We start from the raw sequence: 13,559 nt of genomic DNA, 5'->3' as shown, positions 1-13,559 counted from the left end.
AAAACACCTCTGTTTTCTTTGAAAAATTTGGATGTGTCCACGTTGCGCTTTGGGGCGTTTCCTGTCGCGGGTGCTAGGCCTACCCACACAAGTGAGGTATCATTTTTATCGGGAGACTTGGGGGAACGCTGGGTGGAAGGAAATTTTTGGCTCCTCTCAGATTCCAGAACTTTCTGCCACAGAAATGTGAGGAACATGTGTTTTTTTAGCCAAATTTTGAGGTTTGCAAAGGATTCTGGGTAACAGAACCTGGTCCTAGCCACACCAGTCACCCCATCTTGGATTCCCCTAGGTCTCTAGTTTTCAGAAATGCACAGGTTTGGTAGGTTTCCCTACGTGCCGGCTGAGCTAGAGGCCAAAATCTACAGGTAGGCACTTTGGAAAAAACAGCTCTGTTTTCTTTCAAAAACCTGGATGTGTCCACATTGCGCTTTGGGGCGTTTCCTGTCGCGGGCGCTAGGCCTACCCATACAAGTGAGGTATCATTTTTATCGGGAGACTTGAGGGAACGCTGGGTGGAAGGAAATTTGTGGCTCCTCTCAGATTCCAGAACTTTCTGCCACAGAAATGTGAGCAACATGTGTTTTTTTTGCCAAATTTTGAGGTTTGCAAAGGATTCTGGGTAACAGAACCTGGTCCGAGCCACACAAGTCACCCCATCTTGGATTCCCCTAGGTCTCTAGTTTTCAGAAATGCACAGGTTTGGTAGGTTTCCCTAGGTGCCGGCTGAGCTAGAGGCCAAAATCTACATGTAGGCACTTTGCAAAAAACACCTCTGTTTTCTTTCAAAAATTTGGATGTGTCCACGTTGCGCTTTGGGGCGTTTACTGTCGCGGGCGCTAGGCCTACCCACACAAGTGAGGTATCATTTTTATCGGGAGACTTGGGGGAACGCTGGGAGGAAGGAAATTTGTGGCTCCTCTCAGATTCCAGAACTTTCTGCCACAGAAATGTGAGGAACATGTGTTTTTTTAGCCAGATTTTGAGGTTTGCAAAGGATTCTGGGTAACAGAACCTGGTCTGAGCCACACAAGTCTCCCCATCTTGGATTCCCCTAGGTCTCTAGTTTTCAGAAATGCACAGGTTTGGTAGGTTTCCCTAGGTGCCCGCTGAGCTAGAGGCCAAAATCTACATGTAGGCACTTTGCAAAAAACACCTCTGTTTTCTTTCAAAAATTTGGATGTGTCCACGTTGCGCTTTGGGGCGTTTACTGTCGCGGGCGCTAGGCCTACCCACACAAGTGAGGTATCATTTTTATCGGGAGACTTGGGGGAACGCTGGGTGGAAGGAAATGTGTGGCTCCTCTCAGATTCCAGAACTTTCTGCCACAGAAATGTGAGGAACGTGTGTTTTTTTAGCCAAATTTTGAGGTTTGCAAAGGATTCTGGGTAACAGAACCTGGTCCGAGCCACACAAGTCACCCCATCTTGGATTCCCCTAGGTCTCTAGTTTTCAGAAATGCACAGGTTTGGTAGGTTTCCCTAGGTGCCGGCTGAGCTAGAGGCCAAAATCTAAAGGTAGGCACTTTGCAAAAAACAGCTCTGTTTTCTTTCAAAAAATGGGATGTGTCCACGTTGCGTTTTGGGGTGTTCACTGTCGCGGCCGCTAGGCCTACCCACAGAAGTGAGGTATAATTTTTATCGGGAGACTTGGGGCAACGCTGGGTGGAAGGAAATTTGTGGCTCCTCTCAGATTCCAGAACTTTCTGCCACAGAAATGTGAGGAACATGTGTTTTTTTAGCCAAATTTTGAGGTTTGCAAACGATTCTGGGTAACAGAACCTGGTCCAAGCCACACAAGTCACCCCATCTTGGATTCCCCTAGGTCTCTAGTTTTCAGAACTGCACAGGTTTGGTAGGTTTCCCTAGGTGCCGGCTGAGCTAAAGACCAAAATCTACAGGTAGGCACTTTGCAAAAAACACCTCTGTTTTCTTTGAAAAATTTGGATGTGTCCACGTTGCGCTTTGGGGCGTTTCCTGTCGCGGGTGCTAGGCCTACCCACACAAGTGAGGTATCATTTTTATCGGGAGACTTGGGGGAACGCTGGGTGGAAGGAAATTTTTGGCTCCTCTCAGATTCCAGAACTTTCTGCCACAGAAATGTGAGGAACATGTGTTTTTTTAGCCAAATTTTGAGGTTTGCAAAGGATTCTGGGTAACAGAACCTGGTCCTAGCCACACCAGTCACCCCATCTTGGATTCCCCTAGGTCTCTAGTTTTCAGAAATGCACAGGTTTGGTAGGTTTCCCTACGTGCCGGCTGAGCTAGAGGCCAAAATCTACAGGTAGGCACTTTGGAAAAAACAGCTCTGTTTTCTTTCAAAAACCTGGATGTGTCCACGTTGCGCTTTGGGGCGTTTCCTGTCGCGGGCGCTAGGCCTACCCATACAAGTGAGGTATCATTTTTATCGGGAGACTTGAGGGAACGCTGGGTGGAAGGAAATTTGTGGCTCCTCTCAGATTCCAGAACTTTCTGCCACAGAAATGTGAGCAACATGTGTTTTTTTTGCCAAATTTTGAGGTTTGCAAAGGATTCTGGGTAACAGAACCTGGTCCGAGCCACACAAGTCACCCCATCTTGGATTCCCCCAGGTCTCTAGTTTTCAGAAATGCACAGGTTTGGTAGGTTTCCCTAGGTGCCGGCTGAGCTAGAGGCCAAAATCTACATGTAGGCACTTTGCAAAAAACACCTCTGTTTTCTTTCAAAAATTTGGATGTGTCCACGTTGTGCTTTGGGGCGTTTACTGTCGCGGGCGCTAGGCCTACCCACACAAGTGAGGTATCATTTTTATCGGGAGACTTGGGGGAACGCTGGGAGGAAGGAAATTTGTGGCTCCTCTCAGATTCCAGAACTTTCTGCCACAGAAATGTGAGGAACATGTGTTTTTTTAGCCAGATTTTGAGGTTTGCAAAGGATTCTGGGTAACAGAACCTGGTCTGAGCCACACAAGTCTCCCCATCTTGGATTCCCCTAGGTCTCTAGTTTTCAGAAATGCACAGGTTTGGTAGGTTTCCCTAGGTGCCCGCTGAGCTAGAGGCCAAAATCTACATGTAGGCACTTTGCAAAAAACACCTCTGTTTTCTTTCAAAAATTTGGATGTGTCCACGTTGCGCTTTGGGGCGTTTACTGTCGCGGGCGCTAGGCCTACCCACACAAGTGAGGTATCATTTTTATCGGGAGACTTGGGGGAATGCTGGGTGGAAGGAAATTTGTGGCTCCTCTCAGATTCCAGAACTTTCTGCCACAGAAATGTGAGGAACATGTGTTTTTTTAGCCAGATTTTGAGGTTTGCAAAGGATTCTGGGTAACAGAACCTGGTCTGAGCCACACAAGTCTCCCCATCTTGGATTCCCCTAGGTCTCTAGTTTTCAGAAATGCACAGGTTTGGTAGGTTTCCCTAGGTGGCAGCTGAGCTAGAGGCCAAAATCTACAGGTAGGCACTTTGCAAAAAACAGCTCTGTTTTCTTTCAAAAATTTGGATGTCCCCACGTTGCGCTTTGGGGCATTTCCTGTCGCGGGCGCTAGGCCTACCCACACAAGTGAGGTATCATTTTTATCGGGAGACTTGGGGGAACGCTGGGTGGAAGGAAATGTGTGGCTCCTCTCAGATTCCAGAACTTTCTGCCACAGAAATGTGAGGAACATGTGTTTTTTTAGCCAAATTTTGAGGTTTGCAAAGGATTCTGGGTAACAGAACCTGGTCCGAGCCACACAAGTCACCCCATCTTGGATTCCCCTAGGTCTCTAGTTTTCAGAAATGCACAGGTTTGGTAGGTTTCCCTAGGTGCCGGCTGAGCTAGAGGCCAAAATCTAAAGGTAGGCACTTTGCAAAAAACAGCTCTGTTTTCTTTCAAAAAATGGGATGTGTCCACGTTGCGTTTTGGGGTGTTTACTGTCGCGGCCGCTAGGCCTACCCACAGAAGTGAGGTATAATTTTTATCGGGAGACTTGGGGCAACGCTGGGTGGAAGGAAATTTGTGGCTCCTCTCAGATTCCAGAACTTTCTGCCACAGAAATGTGAGGAACATGTGTTTTTTTAGCCAAATTTTGAGGTTTGCAAACGATTCTGGGTAACAGAACCTGGTCCGAGCCACACAAGTCACCCCATCTTGGATTCCCCTAGGTCTCTAGTTTTCAGAACTGCACAGGTTTGGTAGGTTTCCCTAGGTGCCGGCTGAGCTAGAGACCAAAATCTACAGGTAGGCACTTTGCAAAAAACACCTCTGTTTTCTTTGAAAAATTTGGATGTGTCCACGTTGCGCTTTGGGGCGTTTCCTGTCGCGGGTGCTAGGCCTACCCACACAAGTGAGGTATCATTTTTATCGGGAGACTTGGGGGAACGCTGGGTGGAAGGAAATTTTTGGCTCCTCTCAGATTCCAGAACTTTCTGCCACAGAAATGTGAGGAACATGTGTTTTTTTAGCCAAATTTTGAGGTTTGCAAAGGATTCTGGGTAACAGAACCTGGTCCTAGCCACACCATTCACCCCATCTTGGATTCCCCTAGGTCTCTAGTTTTCAGAAATGCACAGGTTTGGTAGGTTTCCCTACGTGCCGGCTGAGCTAGAGGCCAAAATCTACAGGTAGGCACTTTGGAAAAAACAGCTCTATTTTCTTTCAAAAACTTGGATGTGTCCACGTTGCGCTTTGGGGCGTTTCCTGTCGCGGGCGCTAGGCCTACCCATACAAGTGAGGTATCATTTTTATCGGGAGACTTGAGGGAACGCTGGGTGGAAGGAAATTTGTGGCTCCTCTCAGATTCCAGAAATTTCTGCCACAGAAATGTGAGCAACATGTGTTTTTTTTGCCAAATGTTGAGGTTTGCAAAGGATTCTGGGTAACAGAACCTGGTCCGAGCCACACAAGTCACCCCATCTTGGATTCCCCTGGTCTCTAGTTTTCAGAAATGCACAGGTTTGGTAGGTTTCCCTAGGTGCCGGCTGAGCTAGAGGCCAAAATCTACATGTAGGCACTTTGCAAAAAACACCTCTGTTTTCTTTCAAAAATTTGGATGTGTCCACGTTGCGCTTTGGGGCGTTTACTGTCGCGGGCGCTAGGCCTACCCACACAAGTGAGGTATCATTTTTATCGGGAGACTTGGGGGAACGCTGGGAGGAAGGAAATTTGTGGCTCCTCTCAGATTCCAGAACTTTCTGCCACAGAAATGTGAGGAACATGTGTTTTTTTAGCCAGATTTTGAGGTTTGCAAAGGATTCTGGGTAACAGAACCTGGTCTGAGCCACACAAGTCTCCCCATCTTGGATTCCCCTAGGTCTCTAGTTTTCAGAAATGCACAGGTTTGGTAGGTTTCCCTAGGTGGGAGCTGAGCTAGAGGCCAAAAGCTACAGGTAGGCACTTTGCAAAAAACAGCTCTGTTTTCTTTCAAAAATGTGGATGTCCCCACGTTGCACTTTGGGGCATTTCCTGTCGCGGGCGCTAGGCCTACCCACACAAGTGAGGTATCATTTTTATCGGGAGACTTGGGGGAACGCTGGGTGGAAGGAAATTGTTGGTTACTCTCAGATTCCTGAACTTTCTGCCACAGAAATGTGAGGAACATGTGTTTTTTTAGCCAAATTTAGAGGTTTGCAAATGATTCTGGGTAACAGAACCTGGTCCGAGCCATACAAGTCACCCCATCTTGGATTCCCCTAGGTCTCTAGTTTTCAGAACTGCACAGGTTTGGTAGGTTTCCCTAGGTGCCGGCTGAGCTAGACGCCAAAATCTACAGGTAGCCACTTTGCAAAAAACAGCTCTGTTTTCTTTCAAAAAATGGGATGTGTCCATGTGGCGTTTTGGGGCGTCTTCTGTCGCGGCCGCTAGGCCTACCCACAGAAGTGAGGTATCATTTTTATCGGGAGACTTGGGGGAACGCTGGGTGGAAGGAAATTTGTGGCTCCTCTCAGATTCCAGAACTTTCTGCCACAGAAATGTGAGGAACATGTGTTTTTTTAGCCACATTTTGAGGTTTGCAAAGGATTCTGGGTAACAGAACCTTGTCCTAGCCACTCAAGTCCCCCCATCTTGGATTCCCCTAGGTATCTATTTTTCAGAACTGCACAGGTTTGGCAGGTTTCCCTAGGTGCCGGCTGAGCTAGAGGCCAAAATCTACAGGTAGGCACATTGCAAAAAACACCTCTGTTTTCTTTCAAAAATTTGGATGTGTCTACGTTGCGCTTTTGGGCGTTTCCTGTCGCGGGCGCTAGGCCTACCCACACAAGTGAGGTATCATTTTTATCGGGAGACTTGGGGGAATGCTGGCTGGAAGGAAATTTGTGACTCCTCTCAGATTCGAGAACTTTCTGCCACACAAATGTGAGGAACACGTGTTTTTTTCGCCAAATTTTGAGGTTTGCAAAGGATTCTGGGTAACAGAACCTGGTCCGAGCCACACAAGTCACCCCATCTTGGATTACCCTAGGTCTTTAGTTTTCAGAAATGCACAGGTTTGGTAGGTTTCCCTAGGTGCCGGCTGAGCTAGAGGCCAAAATCTACAGGTAGGCACTTTGCAAAAAACACCTCTGTTTTCTTTCAAAAAATTGGATGTGTCCACGTTGCGCTTTGGGGCGCCTCCTGTCGCGGGCGATAGGCCTACCCACACAAGTGAGATATCATTTTTATAGAGAGACTTGGGGGAACGCTGGGTGGAAGGAAATTTGTGGCTCCTCTCAGATTCCAGAACTTTCTGCCACAGAAATGTGAGGAACATGTGTTTCTTTAGCCAAATTTTGAGGTTTGCAAAGGATTCTGGGTAACAGAACCTGGTCCGAGCCACACAAGTCACCCCATCTTGGATTCCCCTAGGTCTCTAGTTTTCAGAAATGCACAGGTTTGGTAGGTTTCCCTAGGTGCCGGCTGAGCTAGAGGCCAAAATCTAAAGGTAGGCACTTTGCAAAAAACAGCTCTGTTTTCTTTCAAAAAATGGGATGTGTCCACGTTGCGTTTTGGGGTGTCTTCTGTCGCGGCCGCTAGGCCTACCCACAGAAGTGAGGTATCATTTTTATCAGGAGACTTGGGGGAACGCTGGGTGGAAGGAAATTTGTGGCTCCTCCCAGATTCCAGAACTTTCTGCCACAGAAATGTGAGGAACATGTGTTTTTTAAGCCAAATTTGAGGTTTGCAAAGGATTCTGGGTAACTGAACCTGGTCCGAGCCACACAAGTCACCCCATCTTGGATTCCCCTAGGTCTCTAGTTTTCAGAACTGCACAGGTTTGGTAGGTTTCCCTAGGTGCCGGCTGAGCTAGAGGCCAAAATCTACAGGTAGGCACTTTGCAAAAAACACCTCTGTTTTCTTTAAAAAATTTGGATGTGTCCACGTTGCGCTTTGGGGCATTTCCTGTCGCGGGTGCTAGGCCTACCCACACAAGTGAGGTATCATTTTTATCGGGAGACTTGGGGGAACGCTGGGTGGAAGGAAATGTGTGGCTCCTCTCAGATTCCAGAACTTTCTGCCACAGAAATGTGAGGAACATGTGTTTTTTTAGCCAAATTTTGAGGTTTGCAAAGGATTCTGGGTAACAGAACCTGGTCCGAGCCACACAAGTCACCCCATCTTGGATTCCCCTAGGTCTCTAGTTTTCAGAAATGCACAGGTTTGGTAGGTTTCCCTAGGTGCCGGCTGAGCTAGAGGCCAAAATCTAAAGGTAGGCACTTTGCAAAAAACAGCTCTGTTTTCTTTCAAAAAATGGGATGTGTCCACGTTGCGTTTTGGGGTGTTTACTGTCGCGGCCGCTAGGCCTACCCACAGAAGTGAGGTATAATTTTTATCGGGAGACTTGGGGCAACGCTGGGTGGAAGGAAATTTGTGGCTCCTCTCAGATTCCAGAACTTTCTGCCACAGAAATGTGAGGAACATGTGTTTTTTTAGCCAAATTTTGAGGTTTGCAAACGATTCTGGGTAACAGAACCTGGTCCAAGCCACACAAGTCACCCCATCTTGGATTCCCCTAGGTCTCTAGTTTTCAGAACTGCACAGGTTTGGTAGGTTTCCCTAGGTGCCGGCTGAGCTAGAGACCAAAATCTACAGGTAGGCACTTTGCAAAAAACACCTCTGTTTTCTTTGAAAAATTTGGATGTGTCCCCGTTGCGCTTTGGGGCGTTTCCTGTCGCGGGTGCTAGGCCTACCCACACAAGTGAGGTATCATTTTTATCGGGAGACTTGGGGGAACGCTGGGTGGAAGGAAATTTTTGGCTCCTCTCAGATTCCAGAACTTTCTGCCACAGAAATGTGAGGAACATGTGTTTTTTTAGCCAAATTTTGAGGTTTGCAAAGGATTCTGGGTAACAGAACCTGGTCCTAGCCACACCAGTCACCCCATCTTGGATTCCCCTAGGTCTCTAGTTTTCAGAAATGCACAGGTTTGGTAGGTTTCCCTACGTGCCGGCTGAGCTAGAGGCCAAAATCTACAGGTAGGCACTTTGGAAAAAACAGCTCTGTTTTCTTTCAAAAACCTGGATGTGTCCACGTTGCGCTTTGGGGCGTTTCCTGTCGCGGGCGCTAGGCCTACCCATACAAGTGAGGTATCATTTTCATCGGGAGACTTGAGGGAACGCTGGGTGGAAGGAAATTTGTGGCTCCTCTCAGATTCCAGAACTTTCTGCCACAGAAATGTGAGCAACATGTGTTTTTTTTGCCAAATTTTGAGGTTTGCAAAGGATTCTGGGTAACAGAACCTGGTCCGAGCCACACAAGTCACCCCATCTTGGATTCCCCTAGGTCTCTAGTTTTCAGAAATGCACAGGTTTGGTAGGTTTCCCTAGGTGCCGGCTGAGCTAGAGGCCAAAATCTACATGTAGGCACTTTGCAAAAAACACCTCTGTTTTCTTTCAAAAATTTGGATGTGTCCACGTTGCGCTTTGGGGCGTTTACTGTCGCGGGCGCTAGGCCTACCCACACAAGTGAGGTATCATTTTTATCGGGAGACTTGGGGGAATGCTGGGTGGAAGGAAATTTGTGGCTCCTCTCAGATTCCAGAACTTTCTGCCACAGAAATGTGAGGAACATGTGTTTTTTTAGCCAGATTTTGAGGTTTGCAAAGGATTCTGGGTAACAGAACCTGGTCTGAGCCACACAAGTCTCCCCATCTTGGATTCCCCTAGGTCTCTAGTTTTCAGAAATGCACAGGTTTGGTAGGTTTCCCTAGGTGGCAGCTGAGCTAGAGGCCAAAATCTACAGGTAGGCACTTTGCAAAAAACAGCTCTGTTTTCTTTCAAAAATTTGGATGTCCCCACGTTGCGCTTTGGGGCATTTCCTGTCGCGGGCGCTAGGCCTACCCACACAAGTGAGGTATCATTTTTATCGGGAGACTTGGGGGAACGCTGGGTGGAAGGAAATGTGTGGCTCCTCTCAGATTCCAGAACTTTCTGCCACAGAAATGTGAGGAACATGTGTTTTTTTAGCCAAATTTTGAGGTTTGCAAAGGATTCTGGGTAACAGAACCTGGTCCGAGCCACACAAGTCACCCCATCTTGGATTCCCCTAGGTCTCTAGTTTTCAGAAATGCACAGGTTTGGTAGGTTTCCCTAGGTGCCGGCTGAGCTAGAGGCCAAAATCTAAAGGTAGGCACTTTGCAAAAAACAGCTCTGTTTTCTTTCAAAAAATGGGATGTGTCCACGTTGCGTTTTGGGGTGATTACTGTCGCGGCCGCTAGGCCTACCCACAGAAGTGAGGTATAATTTTTATCGGGAGACTTGGGGCAACGCTGGGTGGAAGGAAATTTGTGGCTCCTCTCAGATTCCAGAACTTTCTGCCACAGAAATGTGAGGAACATGTGTTTTTTTAGCCAAATTTTGAGGTTTGCAAACGATTCTGGGTAACAGAACCTGGTCCGAGCCACACAAGTCACCCCATCTTGGATTCCCCTAGGTCTCTAGTTTTCAGAACTGCACAGGTTTGGTAGGTTTCCCTAGGTGCCGGCTGAGCTAGAGACCAAAATCTACAGGTAGGCACTTTGCAAAAAACACCTCTGTTTTCTTTGAAAAATTTGGATGTGTCCACGTTGCGCTTTGGGGCGTTTCCTGTCGCGGGTGCTAGGCCTACCCACACAAGTGAGGTATCATTTTTATCGGGAGACTTGGGGGAACGCTGGGTGGAAGGAAATTTTTGGCTCCTCTCAGATTCCAGAACTTTCTGCCACAGAAATGTGAGGAACATGTGTTTTTTTAGCCAAATTTTGAGGTTTGCAAAGGATTCTGGGTAACAGAACCTGGTCCTAGCCACACCATTCACCCCATCTTGGATTCCCCTAGGTCTCTAGTTTTCAGAAATGCACAGGTTTGGTAGGTTTCCCTACGTGCCGGCTGAGCTAGAAGCCAAAATCTACAGGTAGGCACTTTGGAAAAAACAGCTCTGTTTTCTTTCAAAAACCTGGATGTGTCCACGTTGCGCTTTGGGGCGTTTCCTGTCGCGGGCGCTAGGCCTACCCATACAAGTGAGGTATCATTTTTATCGGGAGACTTGAGGGAACGCTGGGTGGAAGGAAATTTGAGCTCCTCTCAGATTCCAGAACTTTCTGCCACAGAAATGTGAGCAACATGTGTTTTTTTTGCCAAATTTTGAGGTTTGCAAAGGATTCTGGGTAACAGAACCTGGTCCGAGCCACACAAGTCACCCCATCTTGGATTCCCCCAGGTCTCTAGTTTTCAGAAATGCACAGGTTTGGTAGGTTTCCCTAGGTGCCGGCTGAGCTAGAGGCCAAAATCTACATGTAGGCACTTTGCAAAAAACACCTCTGTTTTCTTTGAAAAATTTGGATGTGTCCACGTTGCGCTTTGGGGCGTTTCCTGTCGCGGGTGCTAGGCCTACCCACACAAGTGAGGTATCATTTTTATCGGGAGACTTGGGGGAACGCTGGGTGGAAGGAAATTTTTGGCTCCTCTCAGATTCCAGAACTTTCTGCCACAGAAATGTGAGGAACATGTGTTTTTTTAGCCAAATTTTGAGGTTTGCAAAGGATTCTGGGTAACAGAACCTGGTCCTAGCCACACCAGTCACCCCATCTTGGATTCCCCTAGGTCTCTAGTTTTCAGAAATGCACAGGTTTGGTAGGTTTCCCTACGTGCCGGCTGAGCTAGAGGCCAAAATCTACAGGTAGGCACTTTGGAAAAAACAGCTCTGTTTTCTTTCAAAAACCTGGATGTGTCCACGTTGCGCTTTGGGGCGTTTCCTGTCGCGGGCGCTAGGCCTACCCATACAAGTGAGGTATCATTTTTATCGGGAGACTTGAGGGAACGCTGGGTGGAAGGAAATTTGTGGCTCCTCTCAGATTCCAGAACTTTCTGCCACAGAAATGTGAGCAACATGTGTTTTTTTTGCCAAATTTTGAGGTTTGCAAAGGATTCTGGGTAACAGAACCTGGTCCGAGCCACACAAGTCACCCCATCTTGGATTCCCCCAGGTCTCTAGTTTTCAGAAATGCACAGGTTTGGTAGGTTTCCCTAGGTGCCGGCTGAGCTAGAGGCCAAAATCTACATGTAGGCACTTTGCAAAAAACACCTCTGTTTTCTTTCAAAAATTTGGATGTGTCCACGTTGTGCTTTGGGGCGTTTACTGTCGCGGGCGCTAGGCCTACCCACACAAGTGAGGTATCATTTTTATCGGGAGACTTGGGGGAACGCTGGGAGGAAGGAAATTTGTGGCTCCTCTCAGATTCCAGAACTTTCTGCCACAGAAATGTGAGGAACATGTGTTTTTTTAGCCAGATTTTGAGGTTTGCAAAGGATTCTGGGTAACAGAACCTGGTCTGAGCCACACAAGTCTCCCCATCTTGGATTCCCCTAGGTCTCTAGTTTTCAGAAATGCACAGGTTTGGTAGGTTTCCCTAGGTGCCCGCTGAGCTAGAGGCCAAAATCTACATGTAGGCACTTTGCAAAAAACACCTCTGTTTTCTTTCAAAAATTTGGATGTGTCCACGTTGCGCTTTGGGGCGTTTACTGTCGCGGGCGCTAGGCCTACCCACACAAGTGAGGTATCATTTTTATCGGGAGACTTGGGGGAATGCTGGGTGGAAGGAAATTTGTGGCTCCTCTCAGATTCCAGAACTTTCTGCCACAGAAATGTGAGGAACATGTGTTTTTTTAGCCAGATTTTGAGGTTTGCAAAGGATTCTGGGTAACAGAACCTGGTCTGAGCCACACAAGTCTCCCCATCTTGGATTCCCCTAGGTCTCTAGTTTTCAGAAATGCACAGGTTTGGTAGGTTTCCCTAGGTGGCAGCTGAGCTAGAGGCCAAAATCTACAGGTAGGCACTTTGCAAAAAACAGCTCTGTTTTCTTTCAAAAATTTGGATGTCCCCACGTTGCGCTTTGGGGCATTTCCTGTCGCGGGCGCTAGGCCTACCCACACAAGTGAGGTATCATTTTTATCGGGAGACTTGGGGGAACGCTGGGTGGAAGGAAATGTGTGGCTCCTCTCAGATTCCAGAACTTTCTGCCACAGAAATGTGAGGAACATGTGTTTTTTTAGCCAAATTTTGAGGTTTGCAAAGGATTCTGGGTAACACAACCTGGTCCGAGCCACACAAGTCACCCCATCTTGGATTCCCCTAGGTCTCTAGTTTTCAGAAATGCACAGGTTTGGTAGGTTTCCCTAGGTGCCGGCTGAGCTAGAGGCCAAAATCTAAAGGTAGGCACTTTGCAAAAAACAGCTCTGTTTTCTTTCAAAAAATGGGATGTGTCCACGTTGCGTTTTGGGGTGTTTACTGTCGCGGCCGCTAGGCCTACCCACAGAAGTGAGGTATAATTTTTATCGGGAGACTTGGGGCAACGCTGGGTGGAAGGAAATTTGTGGCTCCTCTCAGATTCCAGAACTTTCTGCCACAGAAATGTGAGGAACATGTGTTTTTTTAGCCAAATTTTGAGGTTTGCAAACGATTCTGGGTAACAGAACCTGGTCCGAGCCACACAAGTCACCCCATCTTGGATTCCCCTAGGTCTCTAGTTTTCAGAACTGCACAGGTTTGGTAGGTTTCCCTAGGTGCCGGCTGAGCTAGAGACCAAAATCTACAGGTAGGCACTTTGCAAAAAACACCTCTGTTTTCTTTGAAAAATTTGGATGTGTCCACGTTGCGCTTTGGGGCGTTTCCTGTCGCGGGTGCTAGGCCTACCCACACAAGTGAGGTATCATTTTTATCGGGAGACTTGGGGGAACGCTGGGTGGAAGGAAATTTTTGGCTCCTCTCAGATTCCAGAACTTTCTGCCACAGAAATGTGAGGAACATGTGTTTTTTTAGCCAAATTTTGAGGTTTGCAAAGGATTCTGGGTAACAGAACCTGGTCCTAGCCACACCATTCACCCCATCTTGGATTCCCCTAGGTCTCTAGTTTTCAGAAATGCACAGGTTTGGTAGGTTTCCCTACGTGCCGGCTGAGCTAGAGGCCAAAATCTACAGGTAGGCACTTTGGAAAAAACAGCTCTGTTTTCTTTCAAAAACTTGGATGTGTCCACGTTGCGCTTTGGGGCGTTTCCTGTCGCGGGCGCTAGGCCTACCCATACAAGTGAGGTATCATTTTTATCGGGAGACTTGAGGGAACGCTGGGTGGAAGGAAATTTGTGGCTCCTCT

Source organism: Pleurodeles waltl, chromosome 5, assembly GCF_031143425.1.
Source record: "Pleurodeles waltl isolate 20211129_DDA chromosome 5, aPleWal1.hap1.20221129, whole genome shotgun sequence".
Lineage (NCBI taxonomy): Eukaryota > Metazoa > Chordata > Amphibia > Caudata > Salamandridae > Pleurodeles > Pleurodeles waltl.
Note: the sequence above shows the minus strand (reverse complement) of the source record.